The sequence below is a fragment of the Mastigoproctus giganteus genome, chromosome 4 (assembly GCF_048544385.1).
Source record: "Mastigoproctus giganteus isolate SK-2022 chromosome 4, ASM4854438v1, whole genome shotgun sequence".
NCBI lineage: Eukaryota > Metazoa > Arthropoda > Arachnida > Uropygi > Thelyphonidae > Mastigoproctus > Mastigoproctus giganteus.
This window is the reverse complement of record NC_143578.1, coordinates 70,034,377-70,054,842: the sequence shown is the minus strand read 5'-3', so window position 1 is coordinate 70,054,842 and position 20,466 is coordinate 70,034,377. Positions and strand designations below refer to the sequence as shown.

General features: G+C 38.2%; 1 protein-coding gene across 1 annotated transcript in view; it reads left to right on the top strand.

The window, feature by feature from the left end:
* LOC150086821 (protein O-linked-mannose beta-1,2-N-acetylglucosaminyltransferase 1-like) overlaps positions 1-20,466 on the top strand; it is a 392,325-nt gene that overhangs the window by 112,311 nt on the left and 259,548 nt on the right. The window lies entirely within an intron of this gene.

Here is a 20,466-nt window from a genome sequence, read left to right as displayed (position 1 = left end):
CTGTTCCACCAACCAACCACCCGCTGGCTAAAGGAAAATTTCCGCACGTCTATCCTACATCTGTCTTTCCTCAATTTGAATTTATGCCCTCTCAGGTGATTATTCTGAGCTAGAGGAAGAATCCCATCAGCATTGAGCATGCTCAAACCATTCAAGGCTTTATACACCTCTATCAGATCACCTCGCTGGTGTCTAGTCTCAGACAATGTAATTTACAAAACTTAAGCCTTTCTTCGTAAGAGCACCCCTTTGTTCCATTCACTAATCTTGTTGCCCTTCTCTGTACTCGTTCCAGCAGCTCTACATCCTTCTTAAAATGAGGCCTCCAGACCTGTATACAGTACTCTAGGTGTGGCCTGACCATTGCCTTATACAAGGGAATAATCATCTCCTTATCCCTGCTGGAAAAATTCCTGTATATCATTGACAATACTCCATGAGCTACTCTTGCAGCCCGTCTGCACTGTTCAGAGAACTTCATATCTGCCTGCACCACCACCCCCAAGTCCCTTTCATTCTCTACCACTGTCAGTGTAGTACCACAGAGTTGATACGTTGCTCTGGGGTTGCTGTTTCCCATGTGCAGTACTTTACATTTGTCAATGTTAAACTTCATTTGCCACCTCTCAGCCCATCTGCTCAACCTTTCCAGATCCTGTTGCAGCAGCATAGTGTCAGTAGTGTCCTTGACAACCCTGCCAACCTTTGTATCGTCTGCAAACTTGGACATTAAGCTTGATATACCATCATCAATATCATTTATAAATACAGAAAACAATAATGGACCCAACACTGAGCCCTGAGGGACTCTACTAATAACATTAGTCCACGATGAGCAGTGTCCATTGATTACCACTCTCTGTCTTCTCCCCCTCAACCACCCCTTTATCCATAGCAGCAATTTGCCTCCAATGTCACACTGCTCCAATTTGTGTAGCAGTCTTCCATGTGCAACAGTATCAAAAGCCTTTCTAAGATCCAAGTATATAATATCAAAGCTATTCCCTGCATCCAGTTCTTTTGTGACTGCATCATAGTATCCAATCAAATTGGTCAGGCAAGACTTCCCCTTAACAAAACCATGCTGTGTCCGAGCTATAACTGAAGTTTTGTCTAAATGATCCTGCAGTGCTTCTTTAACCAGTGCCTCCATTAAACTTCCTGGAACAGAAGTTAAGCTCACTGGTCTATAATTACTTGGTCAGCCTTTGATCCTCCTTTGTGAAATGGGGTCACATTTGCACATTTCCAGTCTATGGGTACCTCACCTGAGTCCAAGGAAGCTCTCATAATTATGGCTAAGGGTTTGCTTACTTCCTTTGCTGCATCCTTTAATATAACTGGATAGATCCCATCCACCCCGGGTGCCTTTCTTGTGTTTATCTTCAACAATTTCTCCTCCACTTTACTCCCAGTTATTTCAAGATTCTGTAGCTTACTGCTAGAGTTGAATACACCTCTGGCATTCCCCTCGCTGAATAACTCCTCATGTGTGAATGTCGATGCAAAATATTCATTTAGTTTGTTAGCTACCTGAGCAGGATCATCAACAGTTGACCCATCAATATCAAGTGGACCAATCTGATTCATCGCCTTCCTTCTAGAGTTTACATAAGTAAAGAACTCTTTGCTGTTTTTCTTTGCATCCCTTGCCAAGGATTTCTCGTAATCTGCCTTCGCCTGCCTAACCTCCTTTGTAACTTGGTTGCATATCAACTTGTATCTATCATAGGCTTCTGTGTCTTGTGTTAATTTGTAAGTATCCCATGCATTTTTCTTCTCTGCCATATGCCTCATTAGTTCATCTGACATCCGTTTTGGCTTAAACCTTGAACAATATTTCTTGGTTGGTATGTAAAGCCTAGTAGCTTCCAAGATAAGTTCTTTGAATGCTTCCCATTTTGAATTTGCTGTTGGTAACATCATCAGTAGGTCCCACTGTATAGAATTTAAATACTGTCTCAGTCCATCGTAGTCGCCTTTATGGAAGCAATAACCCTTCCCTTTACCCCTAATGATAGTTACCTCTTTGAGTAAATCCCACTTCAGCACACCGTGATCACTGCCACCTAGTGGTTCATTTATCTGCAGATTCTTAATGCATGAAGGATCACTGCTGATAATCAAATCAAGAGTATTACTCCCTCTAGTTGCCTCCCGAACATGCTGATGTAGAAAACAATCATCCAATAAATCCACAAAAGCCCTGCTAGTGTGTGAGTGACCAGCCCCCAAATTCCAGTCAATATCTGGGAAATTAAAATCTCCCATTATAATACTCTCTGATTTACTGGCCCACTCTATTTCCCTGTACAGTTTCTTATTATACTCATCAGAGTCATTAGGCCTATAGCACACTCCTACTCTCAATGTTGATCTCCCAATGCTTATGTCACACCAAACTGACTCAACACTGCACTGTCCAGCGATGTCGACTGGCTTCACTTCCTTGGGTTTTTATGTGTTTCTTAACTAATAGCATAACCCCTCCCCCCTTCCTATCCTGTCTATCCTTTCTGTAGACGTTGTACTCCCCAAATTCCAGTTCTGCATCCCTTATATCTGTGTGACACCACGTCTCTGATATCCCAACAATATCTGCCTTTGATGTTTTGAGCAATACCTCAAATTCATCAAATTTGTTTACTAAACTCCTAGCATTGGTGTACACGCAAGTATACCTGCACCTGTTTCTATTCTTAGCTACCCTAACACAACCCATGTGTTTACTTGTACCGCAATGGCTCCCAGCAGTCTGAAATATCATGCCTCTTGTTTTTCAGGCTTCTGCTCATTCTAATAGAAGCAGTGCAAGAATCTCTTTCACCTCTACCAGTGGCTACTGTCAGTCTATTGGTCTTTGTCTCCCACCAAGCTAGCAGTTCTCTGACCCACCTAACACTGCCTCGATAGCATCAGCAAATATTCTTGCACCCTTTCTATTTAAGTATATCCCATCCCTGTAGAAGCAATCTCTCCTGTTAACAAGTACAGACGAGGCTGAAAAAAATTGTACACCTTGAGCCTTGCACAATCTTTCCAGGGCCGAATTGATCGACAAGGCTCTCATCATATACTCCCTCCTATCGTGTCTGGGCAGAATTGCAGATATCATATAATAGCATCAGCAAATATTCTTGCACCCTTTCTATTTAAGTATATCCCATCCCTGTAGAAGCAATCTCTCCTGTTAACAAGTACAGACGAGGATACTTTCAAATTCAACCCTAATTCTCGGCTTTTGTTCAACAGTGACCTGTACTTGTTAAGTAATTCTGCCGGTCTCCTAATCTTAATATCATTAGTGCCAACATGTACAACTATATCACCTTTTGTGCCCTTAAAAGATGATATTCGCTCTACGTCATCAACCTTTGCCCCTGCCAGACATACCCCGGTCCTGTTCCACCTATCCTTTTTACAAAGCATGTTCCCCGTTTCCCTGACAATAGAGTCACCAACATAGTCACCAAAAAAAAAAAAAAAAACTTGAATAAGGAAGGAGAAATTTTCATTACAAAAATGTAATGAAAAGCCTAGGGGATAATCCAAGTAACTAATAATCAGTTACTTAGGCCAGTTTCTAATTATAACAACTGGCTTATTCAGCTAACTAAATAAACATCATAACTAAATCCTATAAGACTGAAAAACTAATTTGATATTGCCACAATTAACAGCTAATTAAACATTCATTGTTCATTCAGTGGCTAATTGCAATTATTAGTGAACCGCTAATGTCCAGATCAAATGGATTATGTAGATTCAGATATATGGAGTCCATGTGTTATGCATCTGTAACAATATACCTAAGTGTAAGTGACCGGATGATACACATCTTATTAAGTCCCTCTGAGACAGAAGTCTCATTCAACATTGTTCCAAATATGCTGGCAGGAATAGCTGTCATAGATATAGACAAGATTTAGCAGTTCCTCCTAGTTTGTAGTAGTTGACACCAGTGATGATTCACATACATGTGTATATGGGTTTAATGCAGGAGAGGGCTCATGAAAATATTGTTGTCTCTTTAATACATGCATATTCATCTCTATCTTGAAGTAAATGATAGTGCTCAGCAATTAGCTCTAGAAGCTTCAGTGGGAATGTGCAAAACTGAAGTCTCTCCTTTCCCCATAATGTACTCTGTTTTACATGCATAACTTAAAAATTGGTCCTTGAGCTTACTTGGATATAGCACATGGTAAAGAGATTTCATTAGTACTCAATCTTACATTCATTAGCTGTACTGCTAAGGAACTTAATTATTTAATGAGTCTACTTTGACAACTCTTTTGTCCTTAAGTCCTTGAAACAAAGGGATATCATACTATATGCAAAGTTACATCTCCTTTCTGTGTCAACCATCAAAAACTCCTGCAAGTCCTATCTAAAATTCGAAATTATTATACAATTACTGTTTAACAATTTCTGAGACACAAAGAACACTTTTTTTCTGATAAAATTGTTCCATACGGTTTAGTTGAAATATCTTTTCAAATTCTTAGTTACCAATGCTGTAGTTAGCCAATATTATGCTTGGTTCCACTTTCCCACACGCTTATGATCTCCAGGTAGAGTTTTTACTTGGCATAGTCCATATGCAGCATCAATAAAGCAGTATGCTTGTTCTCTTATTGCCCTACTATCTTTAAATTTATATATGGCAGGGTTTTTAGGCATTCACTATATATTCCCCACTCATTTCATTGCTTTTAAATGATTCATATATTTGTGTGTTTTTTTATTTATTTATTTATTTTTATGACACTCCCAACATTTAACATACGTGTGGAGTACAGCATGTGAGTTGAAGGTTGAGAGATGAAAATATGTACTTTTTAACATTAGACTTAAATTTCTGTAGATTATAATTTTCAGGAAATATGTTTCTGAGGTTGTACCAAAAAATGGCAGATAAAGGAATAAATGAGGAAGAAGAAAAGTTGGTTCTATGAGGTTGAAGTTGGACAGTAACAGGATGCTGACTGGTTACATCACATATTTGGACTTGTTTTGAAGAAAGAGAGGGAATTATAGAAGTCAGTTCAGAAGAACAGTTCCCATGGAAGTACATATAGAAAAGGCATGCAGCAGAAATGTCTATGAGAAAGAAAGTGCAGAGCCTTCATTAGAGATAGGTCATTAATTAACCTAACTGCCCTATTTTTAATGAAGTCTGGAAGCCTGAGAGAGATTTTGGGGCACCACCCCAGATCTGGAAACAATATTCTATTGTAAGGCAGAGTTGAGATTTGTTGAGTGAGTTGCTGTTTGGAAGAAAAGTGGCATCATGAGCGAAAGAGAAAACACAAGTTTTTAGATGCAGAGGAAGCAATATTTGTGATGCTTTTATGCTAAGAGAGATTAGAAGTCTGGGTGATCCTAATAGAGATATGTGATCTTGTCTAGAAATCTGAGTGTCCTCAAAGATAAGCAATAGGAGCAGTAGAATCCTTTTTGTGAGAAATAAGACAGGACTGAGTTTTAAAAGGTTGAATTCAACTAAGTTATCTCTGCCTCACTGTGGAATTACCTGGAAATCAGCATTTAAGGAATTAGTAGTGGATATTTGAGAAGTTGAAACTGTTTGGGCAGAGCAAGGTTTCTCAAACTGAAAGGTGAAATGCAATGTGCTATCATCAGCAAAACTATGGATAGGATTTCTGATAATTTAGAAGCTTATTTGGAAGACCTTTATCACAAACACAATCAATTATGTTTGGCCATAGATGGTCTTGAGGCTGTCGCAGACATTCTCTCACATATGCCAGACAAGCTGTACTTACTACCTGGGAGTCTAAAATGCTGATGGAACTGATATTCGGGTGACATTCAAGTCAAGTTGACCTAATTTCAGTGAAGTGTCTGGACAGTCTGTGACATCCAAATCTTCTGCTTGCACCTTCACAATGGTGGGACTGTTAGTAATTCTGGGTATAACTCCCATGTAGAAGCACACTGTGGGTGACCACTCTGGTGTGAACCAACATAAGCAGAGGTTGAGGTGTGGCACCCACACCACACAGAAAAATGCTGCCCCTCTGTGTTACTAGACAATACTAGGTTGTAGATGACTCTCGTCAACCGGTGCAATACCACCAATTTGTTTATTGAAGGCTTGAAGTGGTGGAACACAAAAAGTTCCAGTCAACCCTCCCTAATCTCTTCCATCATTCAGTATGATTGATATCTTTTGAGGTTATGATGAACACCTTGGCGAGATTCAAACTTCCCTACATTTTGAGGGTACAGCTCTAAAATGGTATTCACAGGCTGGCCGCTAGTTAGTACACAGGACCAAACCTGTTGGTAACTCTCTATGAGGCTTCTGGATCAGCTAGTGCGCAATCTTGCTGCCTCTACTCTGCCAGATAGTGACTGGAGGGAGCCCGAGTAGTGTGAATGTGGGGGGCATTGTCGAGGCCACGTTATGTCAAGGATCTGGTATATTCTTACCATGTGTATGCCATATCCAAAAATTTCATTACTTCATACAGCATGTCCTTCCCCCCCCCCACACACACACACATTTTTCTTACTATTGAATACACCATGAATTGTCAAACTAATAGAACAAACTTATATGTGAAAAGATCTAAACCTCCCAAACACTTCCTAGTTCATTTCACAAATATACGTGGTCTCAGTTCTAATCTCAATGATGCCCATTTCTACTTACAGTCTGCCAAACCCCATGTACATTTTCTGACAGAATCTCAGTTATCAACCACTACTAATTTCAGTTGCTCAAATTATTATCTGTATGATTCCTTTTGCCTCAAAGGTGGTACTTGTAGTAGTAGTGGCATATGATGCAAGAAAGCAAGTGTATGAGCTTATGCAGCATCAGCCAAAAAAAAAAAAAAAAAAAATCATACCATTCCCTCCAAATGCCTGTCCAGTTCCTCCTTAAATTTATTTAACCTATCAACTTCCACAACGACAGATGGAATTTTGTTCCAGCAATTAACCACCTGCTGGCTAAAGGCAAATTTCCACACATCTATTCTACATCTATCTTTTTTTAATTTGAATTTATGCCCCCTTAGGTTCGTAATCTGAACAAGTAGAAGGGTCCCATCAGAATTCAGTGTGCTCAACCCATTCAAGGCCTTATATACCTCAATCAGATCACCGCGCAGGTGCCTAGTCTCCAGCCACTGCAATTTGATTTGCAGAACTTAAGCCTCTCTTGGTAAGAGGGCTTCATTCCCCTCACCTCCCTTCATTCCCCTCACCACCAATCTTGTTGCCCTTTGTGTATGTCTGTTCTGATATTCCATGTCAGAGAGTTCGTAATGTGGAATATCCTCTTTTTGATCTTCTCTGGCTTAAAATCTCTATCTCATTGTGTCAATTCATCTGTTGTCTCTACCATTCTCCCAACTCCACTAATCTCTTGGAACTCTGACTTCCTCTCTTTGCAACTTGACTTTCATCACTCCAACTTTCCTAACAGCGAGATAATTTTCCTTGGTGATTTTAATGTTCACAACTCCAGCTGGCTTCTGTTTTCTAGTCACACAGACCCAGTTGATCAAGATGCTGTGGCTTTTGCAATTACTAATGACCTTGCACAGATTGTTCATTTACCTACCAGACAATCCTGATCATACAGCCAACACGCTTGATCTTTTTCTCATAAACAACCCTTCTAAGTACATAGTTGAAGTGAATGGTCCTTTAGGCCTCAGATCACAACTTGGTAATCTCTTCTCCAATGAAGCCTTTATCTCATGACTATTCCCAACCTTGTATTGTTTAGCTTTACAAGAATGCAAAATGGGATGACCTGCAAGATTTCATTTCTTCTTTTCCTTGGTCAAATTACTGTTTCAAAACTTCTGATGTCAACGTTTGCTTAGATCATGTCAGTGAAACTGTTCTTGTAGGAATTGAATCCTTTATTTCACACTCCACCTAAAAACCTCGTCCTTTATCTACACCTTGGTTTTCCATTGAATGTGCTAAGGCTGTTCAAGAGAAGAATGTTACATATCATAATTGGCTCATTTCCAATTCTTCAGTTTCATTTTCTGCCCCAGAGCTCACAACAAATGTAAAGTAGTTATTAATCAGTCCAAACTAGATTTTGAAAAGGCTAAGAATATAAAACTGTCTTCTTGCCCTAATGGTAGCAGAGCATTCTGGTCTCTTGCCAGAGCTATTTGGCTGCAACTTTTACCCATCTCTGCTCCCACCTCTATCAAAACCAGATGGTTCTATTGTCACTTCAGCCGAGGATAAAGCTGACCTGCTAGCATCCCATTTTTCTTCCAACTTGTATAATAATGATCTTGGTAAAACATCTCCCTCCATTCAATGCCTCCTGTGATCTTCCATCAAAGGGATGTCAGAAGGATTTTTAAAAATCTTGATGCTAAGAAAGCTCCAGGTCCTGATGGTATTTCTCCACTTGTTCTCAAAACCTGTTCTCCTGAACTTTAGCATTAGTAGAGGCATTTGATGCAAGAAAGCAAGCTTATGCAGCATCAGCCAAAAAAAAAAAAAAAAAAAAACCCACTTCCACTTCACCCCTCTGTTCGTTCAAAATACCTGTCCAGCTGAGCCTTAAACTTATTTAGGCTATCAACCTCCACCACAAGGGATGGAAGTCTGTTCCACCAACCAACCACCCGCTGGCTAAAGGCAAATTTCCGCACGTCTGTCCTACATCTGTCTTTCCTCAATCTGAATTTATGCCCTCTCAGGTGATTTTTCTGAGCTAGAGGAAGAATCCCATCAGCATTGAGCATGCTTAAACCATTCAAGGCTTTATACACCTCTATCAGATCACCTCGCTGGTGCCTAGTCTCCAGACACTGTAATTTGCAAAACTTAAGCCTTTCTTCGTAAGAGCACCCCTTTGTTCCATTCACTAATCTTGTTGCCCTTCTCTGTACTCGTTCCAGCAGCTCTACATCCTTCTTGAAATGAGGCCTCCAGACCTGTATACAGTACTCTAGGTGTGGCCTGACCATCGCCTTATACAATGGAATAATCACCTCCTTATCCCTGCTGGAAAAATTCCTGTATATCATTGACAATACTCCATGAGCTACTCTTGCAGCCCGTCTGCACTGCTCAGAGAACTTCATATCTGCCTGCACAACCACCCCCAAGTCCCTTTCATTCTCTACCACTGTCAGTGTAGTACCACAGAGTTGATACGTTGCTCTGGGGTTGCTGTTTCCCATGTGTAGTACTTTACATTTATCAATGTTAAACTTCATTTGCCACCTCTCAGCCCATCTGCTCAACCTTTCCAGATCCTGTTGCAGCAGCATAGTGTCAGTAGTGTCCTTGACAACCCTGCCAACCTTTGTATCGTCTGCAAACTTGGACAATAAGCCCGATATACCATCATCAATATCATTTATAAATACAGAAAACAATAATGGACCCAACACTGAGCCCTGAGGGACTCCACTAATAACATCAGTCCACGATGAGCAGTGTCCATTGATTACCACTCTCTGTCTTCTCCCCCTCAACCACCCCTTTATCCATAGCAGCAATTTGCCTCCAATGTCACACTGCTCCAATTTGTGTAGCAGTCTTCCATGTGCAACAGTATCAAAAGCCTTTCTAAGATCCAAGTATATAATATCAAAGTTATTCCCTGCATCCAGTTCTTTTGTGACTGCATCATAGTATCCAATCAAGTTGGTCAGGCAAGACTTCCCCTTAACAAAACCATGCTGTGTCTGAGCTATAACTGAAGTCTTGTCTAAATGATCCTGCAGTGCTTCTTACTAATGTCCTTTGCTGCCTTTTTTTCACTTTCTTATTCCAAAGGTGTTTTTCCTTCTCCTTGAAATTTGCTCATATCCAGTCAATTCCTAAAAAGGATGACAAATCCCTCCCACCAATTATCGTCCCATTGCACTTACTTCTAATCTTTCTAAAGTAATGGAGAAATCAATTAACCGCCAACTCTTAAACTATCTAGAAATGTTCCATCTGATCAACGATTGCCAGTATGGATTCCATCAGTTTTGATCCACTGGTGATATTCTGGCTTATGTTACCCATTTATGGACAAATTCAATGGAAATGTTCAGTGAAACGCAAGCAGTTACTCTTGACATCTCAAAGGCTTTTGATCATGTTTGGCATAAAAGTCTTCTAAACAAGCTTCCATCTTATGGTTTGCCAACCTGTTTTTTGTAATTGGTTATCCAGTTTTCTTTCTGACTGCTCACTGAGGGGATGATAGGTGGCTCGCTGTCTTCTAACTTCTCCACTAATGCTGGTGTCCCCCAAGGTTCACTTCTTTCCCCCACTCTTCGTCTTGTATATTAATGACCTTCTATTGACCGGAAATCCTATTCATAGTTTTACTAATGATAGCACATTGCATTCCAGTTTCAGAAACCTCTCCCTGCTCAATCAGCTTCAACTTCTCAAATATCAACTACTGGTTCCTTAATTGCTGATCTCCAGGTAATTCTCCAGAGGGGCAAAGACAACTTAGTCAATTTCAATCCTTCTAAAACTCAGTCTTGTCTTATATCTCGCAAAAAGGATTCTTCTGCTCCTATGCTTATATTTGGTGACACTATGATTTCTAGGTAAGATGATATATCTCTTCTGGGGATTACTCTGACTTCTAATCTCTCTTGGCACAGGCACATTACAAATATTGCTTCCACTGCATCAAAAAAAAACTCGTTTTCTATTTCACTCTCAGTGTTACTTTTCTTCCAAACAGCTATTCACTCTGTACAAATCGCAAGTCCGCCCTACCATGAAATATTGTTCCCACATCTGGGGCGGTGTCCCCAAAACCTCTCTCAGGCTTCTAGATGCCGTTCAGAAGAGGGCAGTTAGGTAATTAATCACTCATCTCTAACAGAGAGTTTCTCCACTCTCTATCTCATAGATGTTCTGTTTCTACTGCATGCCTTTTCTACAGATACTTCCATGGGCACTGTTCTTCTGAATTGGCTTCTATAATTCTCTCTCTCTCTTAAAACAATCCGAACACGTGCCGCCACCGGCCAACATCCATTTACTGTCCAACTTCAAACTCACAGAATCAGCTTTTCATCGTTCTTGTTTATTCATTGAACTGCTGTTTTCTGGAACAACCTTCCTCCATACATATTTTATGAAAATTAAAGTCTATAGAAGTTCAAGTCTAATGTCAACAAATATCTTCTTTCGTCTTCTCAACCTCTAACCCATGCACAGTACTTACTAAATACTATAGGTACTAATGCCTCTTGTGTTTGGGGTTTCATAAAAAAAAAAAAAAAAAAAAGAATGCTAATATATCACACCAGTGGATGAACACTGGCAGAACCCATACTTGTGGTCACTGATCAGATGGAAGATTTCTGGACAGTTTAGGAGTTGACAATTGATGGATTTCTCCATTACTTTAGAAAGAGTAGAAGTACAAAGGGTACTAGGAAAGTTTTGCAATATGACGCAACAATGAATCACAGGAAACAATGAATCACAGGAACGTTACTGCTGTGAGGAAAATGCTTGAAGAAAACAGGCGAGTGATCTACCAACAGATAGAGGATACTTTGGGCCTAAATGCACCAGCAATTCGTTCGATTCTGCAAGATCATTTGCACGTGAAGAAACTTTGTTCTCTCTGGGTGCCGCATCAACTGACTGAAGAGCAGATGACACGACGTGTGACTTGGTGCCGGGAGATGTTAAAAAAGTTTGATAAGGGACAATCTCGGTATGTGAACAACATCGTGACAGGTGACGAGACTTGGCTGTACTATTACGATCTGCCGACCAAGGCTCAAAACAAAGTTTGGGTCTTTGATGATGATGACACACCCGTAATTGTCAGAAAATCCCAATCTGTAAAGAAGAAAATGATAGCTGTATTTTTCAAATCGAGTGGAATTGTGGAACGTGTCGTTTTGGACACGCAGAAGACAGTCACAGCTAAGTGGTATACTGAACAATGCCTGCCTAAAGTCATTGGATCTATGAAGAACCTGCAGCCAAAGTCAAGAATGGACACCTGGTACCTCCATCACGATAATGCTCCAGCTCACCGCGCCAAAGCCTGCACCGAATATTTGACCACGACAGGACTGAAACTTCTCGAGCACCCTCCCTACAGTCCAGACCTTGCTCCCTGCGACTTTGCACTGTTCCCGCATGTGAAAATGAAGCTAAAAGGGAGGCGGTTTTCCAGTGATGAGGACCTTCTACAGGCTTGGGACAACGAGTGTGCTTTATTCCCTAGTGAAACTTGGCAGAACTGGTGTTAAAGATTGGTTTCGGAGGATGGAGAGGTGTATTGAATGTAGAGGAAATTACTTTGAAAAAATTAAATAAACAAAGCTGTATTGCAAAACGTTCCTAGTACCCTTTGTAAGGAAAATGTGATGATAACTGGATGGGAGGGATTTGTCACCCTTTTTAAGAACTTGCTGGATGTGAGCAAATTTTTATGCTCGAGGGAATGTAGTGGTGCAATAAGAAAGTGTAAAAAGGTGTCACAGAACAGGAGTAAGCTCAGGAACATAGGTTTTAAGAACAAGTGGAGAAATACCATCAGGATCTAGTGCATTCTTAGCACCAAAGCTGTTCAAAATTCTTCTGACCACCCTTTTTTTTTTTTTTTTTTTGCTCTCCCCTTAGATGGAGTGTGGAATAAAGGATTGACCCTACAGGAATAATTTTGCTGACCTGATCTGAGCAAACATTGACATCAGAAGGCTTAAAACAGTATCCATCCAAGGAAAAGTAAAGAAATCTCACAGATCATCCTATTTTGCATTCTTTTAATGCCAAAAAATATGAGGTTGAGAAAATGCCACAAGAGGAAGGCTCCATTGGAGAAGAGACTATCAAAAGTTGTGATCTGAAGTGCCTAGAGAACCACTCTCCTTGACCTTGTACTTGGAAGGGTTGTTTTTGAGAAAAAGATCAAGCATGTGTTGGCTGCGGTTAGGATTTGTCTGGTGTACTGATAGATAAACGAACAGTCTGTGCAAGGTCATTAGTAAAAGCAAAAGCCTCAGCATCTCGACCAGCTGGGTCCATGTGACTAGAAAAACGGAAGCCAGCTGAAGTTGTGAACATTAAATTCGCCAAGGAAAATTACCTCACTATTAGGAAATTTGGACCAGAGAAAGTCATGTTTCAAAGAGAGGAAATCAAAGAAATTCAAGTGATTAGTGGAGTAGAGAGAACAGATGAATTTGACAGAAGAGGGTAGAGAAATTTTAAGCTAGAGAAAATTGAAAAAAAAGGAGATTCTGAATAATTGTCTCTGACAGTGAATATCAGAGCAGACATATGCAGAAGTACCACTTTGAAGCGAGAGGAATTGTATAGTGAATAATTAGGACTTATATGAGCAGTGGTTGAATCAACTTATTAATTGGGATTCTCTCAGAATCCCAATTATCACGTGGGGCTTGGCAGACTGTAAGTGGAAATGGACATCACTGAGATTGGAACTGAGATAATGTATATTTGTGAAGTGAACGAGAAAGCATTTGAGAGGTTTAGATCTTTTTACAGATGAGTTGGTTCTATTAGTTTGACTATTTGTGCTGTATTCAGTAATAACAAATGGTGGACAGGACAATAGGGTCAGTGGACTAAATAGCACATTGTGTTTTTTTTTTGTATAAAGTAATGAATTTTTAGATATGATGTACACACAGCAAGAATTTACCCAGCTCCTTGACATAACATGGCCTTGACAATTTCCCCGCATACACACACTACTCAGTCTCTCTCTCTCTCTCTCTCTCTCGTCACTATCTGGCAGAGCTGAGACAGTGAGATTATACACTAGCTGACCGAAAAGCCTCCTAGAGAGTTACCAATAGGTTCAATGGACTATCTAGCAGCCAGCCTGCAACCACTGTTTTAGAGCATACTGTTGAAATGTAAGGAAGATTGGATTTTTCCATTATGCCCATCATAACATTCAATCATACTGCATGATGGATTTTTTTTTTTTTTTTTTTGATTTGGTAGTTGTTGGCGCATCGGCTTCTGTGGCCATATTGCACCTCCCAAGGTTTTTGCAGTACTTTGATCCAAGCCCGAGGCAGGAATCGAACCCGCGACCTTTGGGTTGCCGGGCAGGTACTTTACCCACTCGGCTAGCCCGGTCGGCCTGCATGATGGAAGAGATGGGAGTGTTGTTAGAACTTTGGTCTGGAGACTTAATGTGGGTTCCACCACTTCAACCAGTGCAATACTTCAAGTAGTATTGCACTGGTTGATGAGTCATCTACCACCTAGTATTGCCTTGTAATACAAACGAGTGGCATTCCTCCATGTGATGTGAATGCCACACCTTAAACCCATGCTTATACAGCTCCTCGGCTTATGTAATACTCGATTTACGCAAATTCGACTTTACGTAAGTTTTTGCCAGCCGGTGCAAACTTAAAAAAATTCATAGAAATGTATTTTGTATCCCGTTGGAATAAATGGAGGTATCATGAAAATATCGTAATTGTGAACTCAGTAACACGTGTTTTTTTTGGTAATTCGTTCCAAGACCTCAGAAGTTGAAATTTTCGCTATATAACTAAGCTATTTATCTCTCTAAAAGGTCATTTTTGTAATAGAAATTGCCCTACATTTTCATCGTAATCATATGTTCCATTATAAGAATCAATTTTGAACTCCTTTGTGGTATTTCTCTAAAACACATTTCTGGAGGCCACTACCATAAAACAATAAAAACAATATGCACTTTCCGGTTTATTGGGCTTTTCTGTTAGCGCAGTCTATTATAAACGGGTAGTAAACTCGGTCTTATTGCATTTGCAATAATAGCGATAACTGGAATTGTGTGGGTTTTTGCGTTATGGTATTATGTTGAGTTCCCCTTCACTGAAATCTTCAATCATATAAAAAAACATAAATAAATTTTCAGAATCTTCTCTTGATTCCTATTTACTTATTACAATGGTGAAGGGAAAGGGACCAATGGAAAGTGCAAGTGCTGGCAGTGCTAGAAAACAAAACATAATTGATTTAGAAATGAAGATGATTAATTAAGAAGTACGAAGGAGGATAAAGTTTGTCATCTATTGCACAGAATTAGGTCTTGCTGCTTCAACAGTGAATACTATTTTAAGGGACAGTGTGTGTGTATAAAAGAACATATTAAAGGATCAATGCACTTAAGATCAACAGTGATCACAGAACAGCATTCAGGTGCTGTATTGAAGATGGAAAAGCTATTAATAATATGGATGGAAAATCAGATTCAGAAGCAATTGCCTCTGAGTCCAATGGCCATTCAAGGAAAAGCAAAGTTTATGAAGATATTAAAATAAGTACAGTGAACCCCAAGCTAAATTCGTGGCAAACAACTGGTGTTTTAATAGGTTCAAGCATCGCAATGGTTTCCAAAAGATTAAAGTATGCGGTGAAGTCACCAATGCCGATTCTGCAGCTGCAGAGAAATTTTGTGATGTGTTAGAAAAAAACCTCTTCTAAATCTCCACAGCCTTCAACTTCTACAGTGGCATGCTTATCAGCAGGAGAGTTAATTCTGGCAACGATGCTCGAAAGGTAAAACTTGCTGACGTTATGCCTGTCTCCTCTGTCTTTTCGTAATTTTATAATTTTGTACACTTTTGTAATTTTTCCTGCACATGAGATAAAAAAAAATTTAATAAATAATTCTATTTACATGTTCATCGAACATTTCTTTTTTGCTTCGATCAAATTCAGCACTCGTAGTTGCGAGTGCTTCATAAGCATTTAGGGATATTCTGACTTACATAGAGTTCCGCGGAACACAACCCTTACGTAAATCGGGGAGTGGCTGTATTGGTTCACACTTGGGTGGTCATCACCTCCAGTATACTAGGTGCTATATTTCAGGACTTGCACATGGGGTTTATACTCAGATTTGATAACACTCCCACCATGGTGAAGGTGGAAGCAAAGGATTTGGTTGTCACAGAATGTCCGGGAGAATGCCTGTGACAGCCTCAAGGATCCACTGTGTGTTGCCCTCAATTTGCTGCCTTTAATAGTATTTGTAATAGTATTTACTCTATCTGAAATTATGGGAAATCAAATTCATAAACTTGTATTTTATACATAGAAAAAATTAAGATATTTTCATTTAAAGCTCTCAACAAAATAGGCTTTTTCTTCTTCAGTCAGATTGTGAGTGCACTGCTAACAGTGCAGAAATTCCAACCTTTAAATGAAATCTGGAAAATTTTAAATATAGATTTTCTTTCAGCTGCAACAAACTAAATGCATAAAGAGGTTCTCAAAATGCAAGTTGTAGTGAGAAATGGAATATAAGGTGTAGTGTAAGCCAGGTGTCTAATCTCTGGCTGCATTACTGCAATAGAGAAATTTTAAAAATGATTGGAAATAGATATCTTCTGCAGTGGTAAAATTAAACGTCAAGAAATTGATTAATATTATTATAGCTTATCCACATATTAATAGTTGGGTACAATCACTGCTTTAGTTGAATACAGGCAACGTCGAAAAATGATGCATGTAATTTGAAATGTTTTCAAATTTGTCCACTTTAGAGAAACAATTTGACAAAGAAACATAATTTTATTTTACAATGGATTATGTGTATATTCTTCCTTTCTTTCCGGGAAAAAACAAGTCAGGGTATCCCATTTTCATACAAATTGACCGCCATTAAATATTATTATGGTTAATGCAACTATTAGCATTAATAGTTGCATTAACTATAATTTAGCACAGAATTTCAGTGACGTCTGGTCATTCTGCTACATCCAAACAAAATACTATCAAAAATTGTATGATATAATGAATTTTTACGGTATTAAGTGGTAAAGAATATTTTTCCTTATTTGTGAAACTTCTTTTTGCAGCAGTAGTGTCTGATACTTGATACATCAATTGAATACAATTCTCGTAGGAAAGAAACCATTCACAAGCAGGTCCTGAATTATTTGGTCTTAAAATATGTTTTAAAAAAAACTGGGAGTTTTAACCATTTACAAGTTAACTAATTGCACAAGATCTCCTGGCACCACCACTTCTGTACAAAAAGAAATTGAAAGCTTATGGGCAGAGCCACTTAATGTGGTTTTTTAAGTCTCATAGATAAATAAAACATATAACATATGGATTTGAAAAATGCAAAAAAAAAAAAAAAAAGTTTTGTGTTTTTATTAAAAAAAAAAAAAAAACTTGAGGGGGGGGAACAAAGCATAAAAGACACGTGAAAAGTTTGCCAGTTTGAGTACATGTCTTTTTTGTTATGCTGGATTGAGTGGATAATAATAAAACATGCCTCTGTCCATATCATATACTTTCATAGATCAAGGTACTCAATTATCTTGAGAAGAGAGATTGATCATTTCCTGTAATAGGATGGCAGAGAGCAAATAATTGAACTGGTATAATTTTTACACATTGATTTAAAGTTTTTAATTTATTGGGAATCTGTAATTGATTTTCATATGATACTTTTTATTTGTAAAATGAAAAATAAAAAATGTACTATCTATAGTGAATATATACATATTTTAAGCATTCAGTACAGAGTATTAAGAACAAATGGTAATGTAAATTACCATTCATCGTTCTCTCAACAAATCAGTACTTTATTTAGTGGTTTAACACTTACTTTTGCACATTTTTGAAACTTTTTATCCCTTTTCAAATACCAGCAGTAGTCTTGAAACTAAAACTTTTGCAGCCATGTTGCAACAGGTTTTCAAAACTAGTAGGTGTTGTTTATGATTTATAAATGCATTAAGTTTTTCACAGCACTCTTGAATACATAGCAAGCCACCATGTGTTTTTGAAACATAGAAGCTATGAAATTAACTTGCAGTAACTCTAGTCCATTGAAACCATCAGCACAGAGTTTAGTATTGTTTATACCAGAAAATTTTGAAACATTATTACAAAAACAGCTTCCCTCTTTATCTGGGGCTTTAACAAATTGTTTCATTAGCCCCTGTTTTATATGTAGGAGTAGCAGAAATGCTTTGCTTGGAAAGAAGTGGCTGATTCAATACATTTTTACTTTCAGATACGGGATTGATCCTTTTAGGCCACATCTTTCTAATCCAGTGATCAGCTTCAGCCCTCTTGTTCAGTTAACTCAGAAAGTAAGGGAATTTTGAGAAAACACTCTGAGAAGTATAGTTAGTATCCTAAAATACCACAATTATCCACCCATGAACACAATATTTTGTCTTTTCTAACAAGAATTTCAGAGACTGCTGTATGTTTCTTTTAAGTATGTGGAATAGGCAACAGAATTGAGGGTAACATGCTCCATTGCATAACTGAACTCCATTTAGTCTCGTTGAGCTGTCAATAAAGTTCTGATGCACCCATACATAACACCCAGTGCATTGGTAAAACCATTTACATTATTACATAATTTAAGAAATCCCTCCTTAGAACAGAAGAATAAATTTACTCAACCTGAATTCTTTTCACTCAATCTGAAGCTTAACAACTGTGCAAAATTCTTTGGGAGGTCTAAGACCGTTATGAGATCATTCAATTTAGCTAATGTAAATGGCCATCTTCTATTATATGATTTTAACTTCAATTGTGCCTTCAAATTCACTGTGCTTGCTTAATGAACAATCAGAATCAGGTTTGTTCTGGAAGTATCAAAGTTCTGAGGTTAATTGGGATTGGTATGTCTTCATTGTGTATGTGGGGGGGGGGAGAAGATAATGAATAGTTGATAACAGTTTGGATATTGTGCTCTTCAGCATTGCTCTTAGTGCTGTATCCTGTGATACTGCACTTGTAAAAATAACAATCTAATGCATGATCTCTGGCAGGTTTGTCACATTATAGATATATAACTAAATACAGTTGGACCTCCATATAACGAAATCGATCATTTGCTTGAAAAAATTTGTTGAACAAAAATTTTGTTATAAAGAAATATGACCTTTTCAATAATGAAAAATTCTGCAATTCAGCATTCAGAAATATAGTAAAAGATGGAAAATAAATCAGAAATAAGTGGGATGAATAAATTTTCTAACATTTTAAAACAATTAATTTATTAATACATATATATTAAGAAATGACTACTTACATGATATATTAGTATATTTTTTAAGAATTATTTCATAAAATATATTTTTTTTTTTTTAAATTGAGTGTTGTGCACTGGATTTTACTGAACATCATTCATAAAAATGTTCGCATTTGTTTAAACATGCAAAAATATTTTCTGGCACATTTTCTTTGCATTGAAAGGCGTTGATGAAAAGTTCCAAATGTTACCAACATTTCATGCTTGGAAAGTTTAATATTGCCTTCATTGCACTAATTTTCATCCAACTCATCTTCGATATTGTCACTAGTTCTTTGAATAATCTCCAAAATGTTGGAGTCACTCAGATATTCCACTTCTATGACATCATTATCAACTCCTAAAAGAACAATTTCATCAAGAACAATTTCTCCACTGATCAAACCTCTCACTTGGAATTCTTCCCAAGATTGCTCTGTGTCTTGTAGTAGTTCATCCCTGTCAATTGGCATTTTAGCAAAACCTGCTTTTGCGAAACAATTCTTAATTATTGTTTCGCCCCGAATCTTAACTCCACACTTTGACCAACTCTGATATGCACATCTATAACAGAATCCATAGGTTGGTTGGTTTCTATTCTCAGTGTAATTTTTTTTCAGTATGTACCTTGGGTAGTGCATTTTCAAATTCTTGATAATGCCTTGATCCATTGGCTGCAGTTTAGACGAGGTATTTGGAGGGAAGAAAACAAGCGTCACACTTGTAAGTTTTGAAATTACCAAGTGAGGTTGGGCAGGGCAGTTGTCGACAATCAACGTGATTTTTCTGTTTTCTTTCGTCATCTTTCTATTGAAATTTAAAATCCACTGCTTAAAAATTTCACTTGTCATCCAAGATTTTTTGTTGTAATTGTAGTCCAACTCTAATGACTTTACTCCTTTGAAATATCGGGGTTGTTTACTTTTGCCTATTACTAAAAGCTTCAGTTTTTCATTACCAGACACATTTTCACCAATCAAGACCAAATCTCTCCTTACTATTTTTAAGGAGAGAATTAGTCTTGGTAATTCTCTCCTTAAAAATTTATCACCTTTAAAAGTCAGTGTCTTGTTCGGCATAAATTTAAAAAAAATAGACCTGTTTCATCAACGTTGAATGTCTTTGGGCTCGTAGTCCTCCATAATTTTTTTCAAAACTATTTATTTCCAATGGGTACAGTCTTCTTCGATTACAACCCTATTTTCAGTAGGAATAGCTTTTTCGAGTAAGCCATGGCACTTTTTAAATTTGTCCAGCGAACCAGAACTGGCTTGAAATGCGTTATGCCCTAGAAAAGACGCATACTCCATAGCCTTTTCTTTTATTAATGGCCCTGATATCGGCATGTTTTGGTCTCGAATAATTGCTTCATCTACATCTTCATACAGGCATAACTTTGTACGCTTATGACTGGGTCCCATTTCCTCAAACAGTTTCAG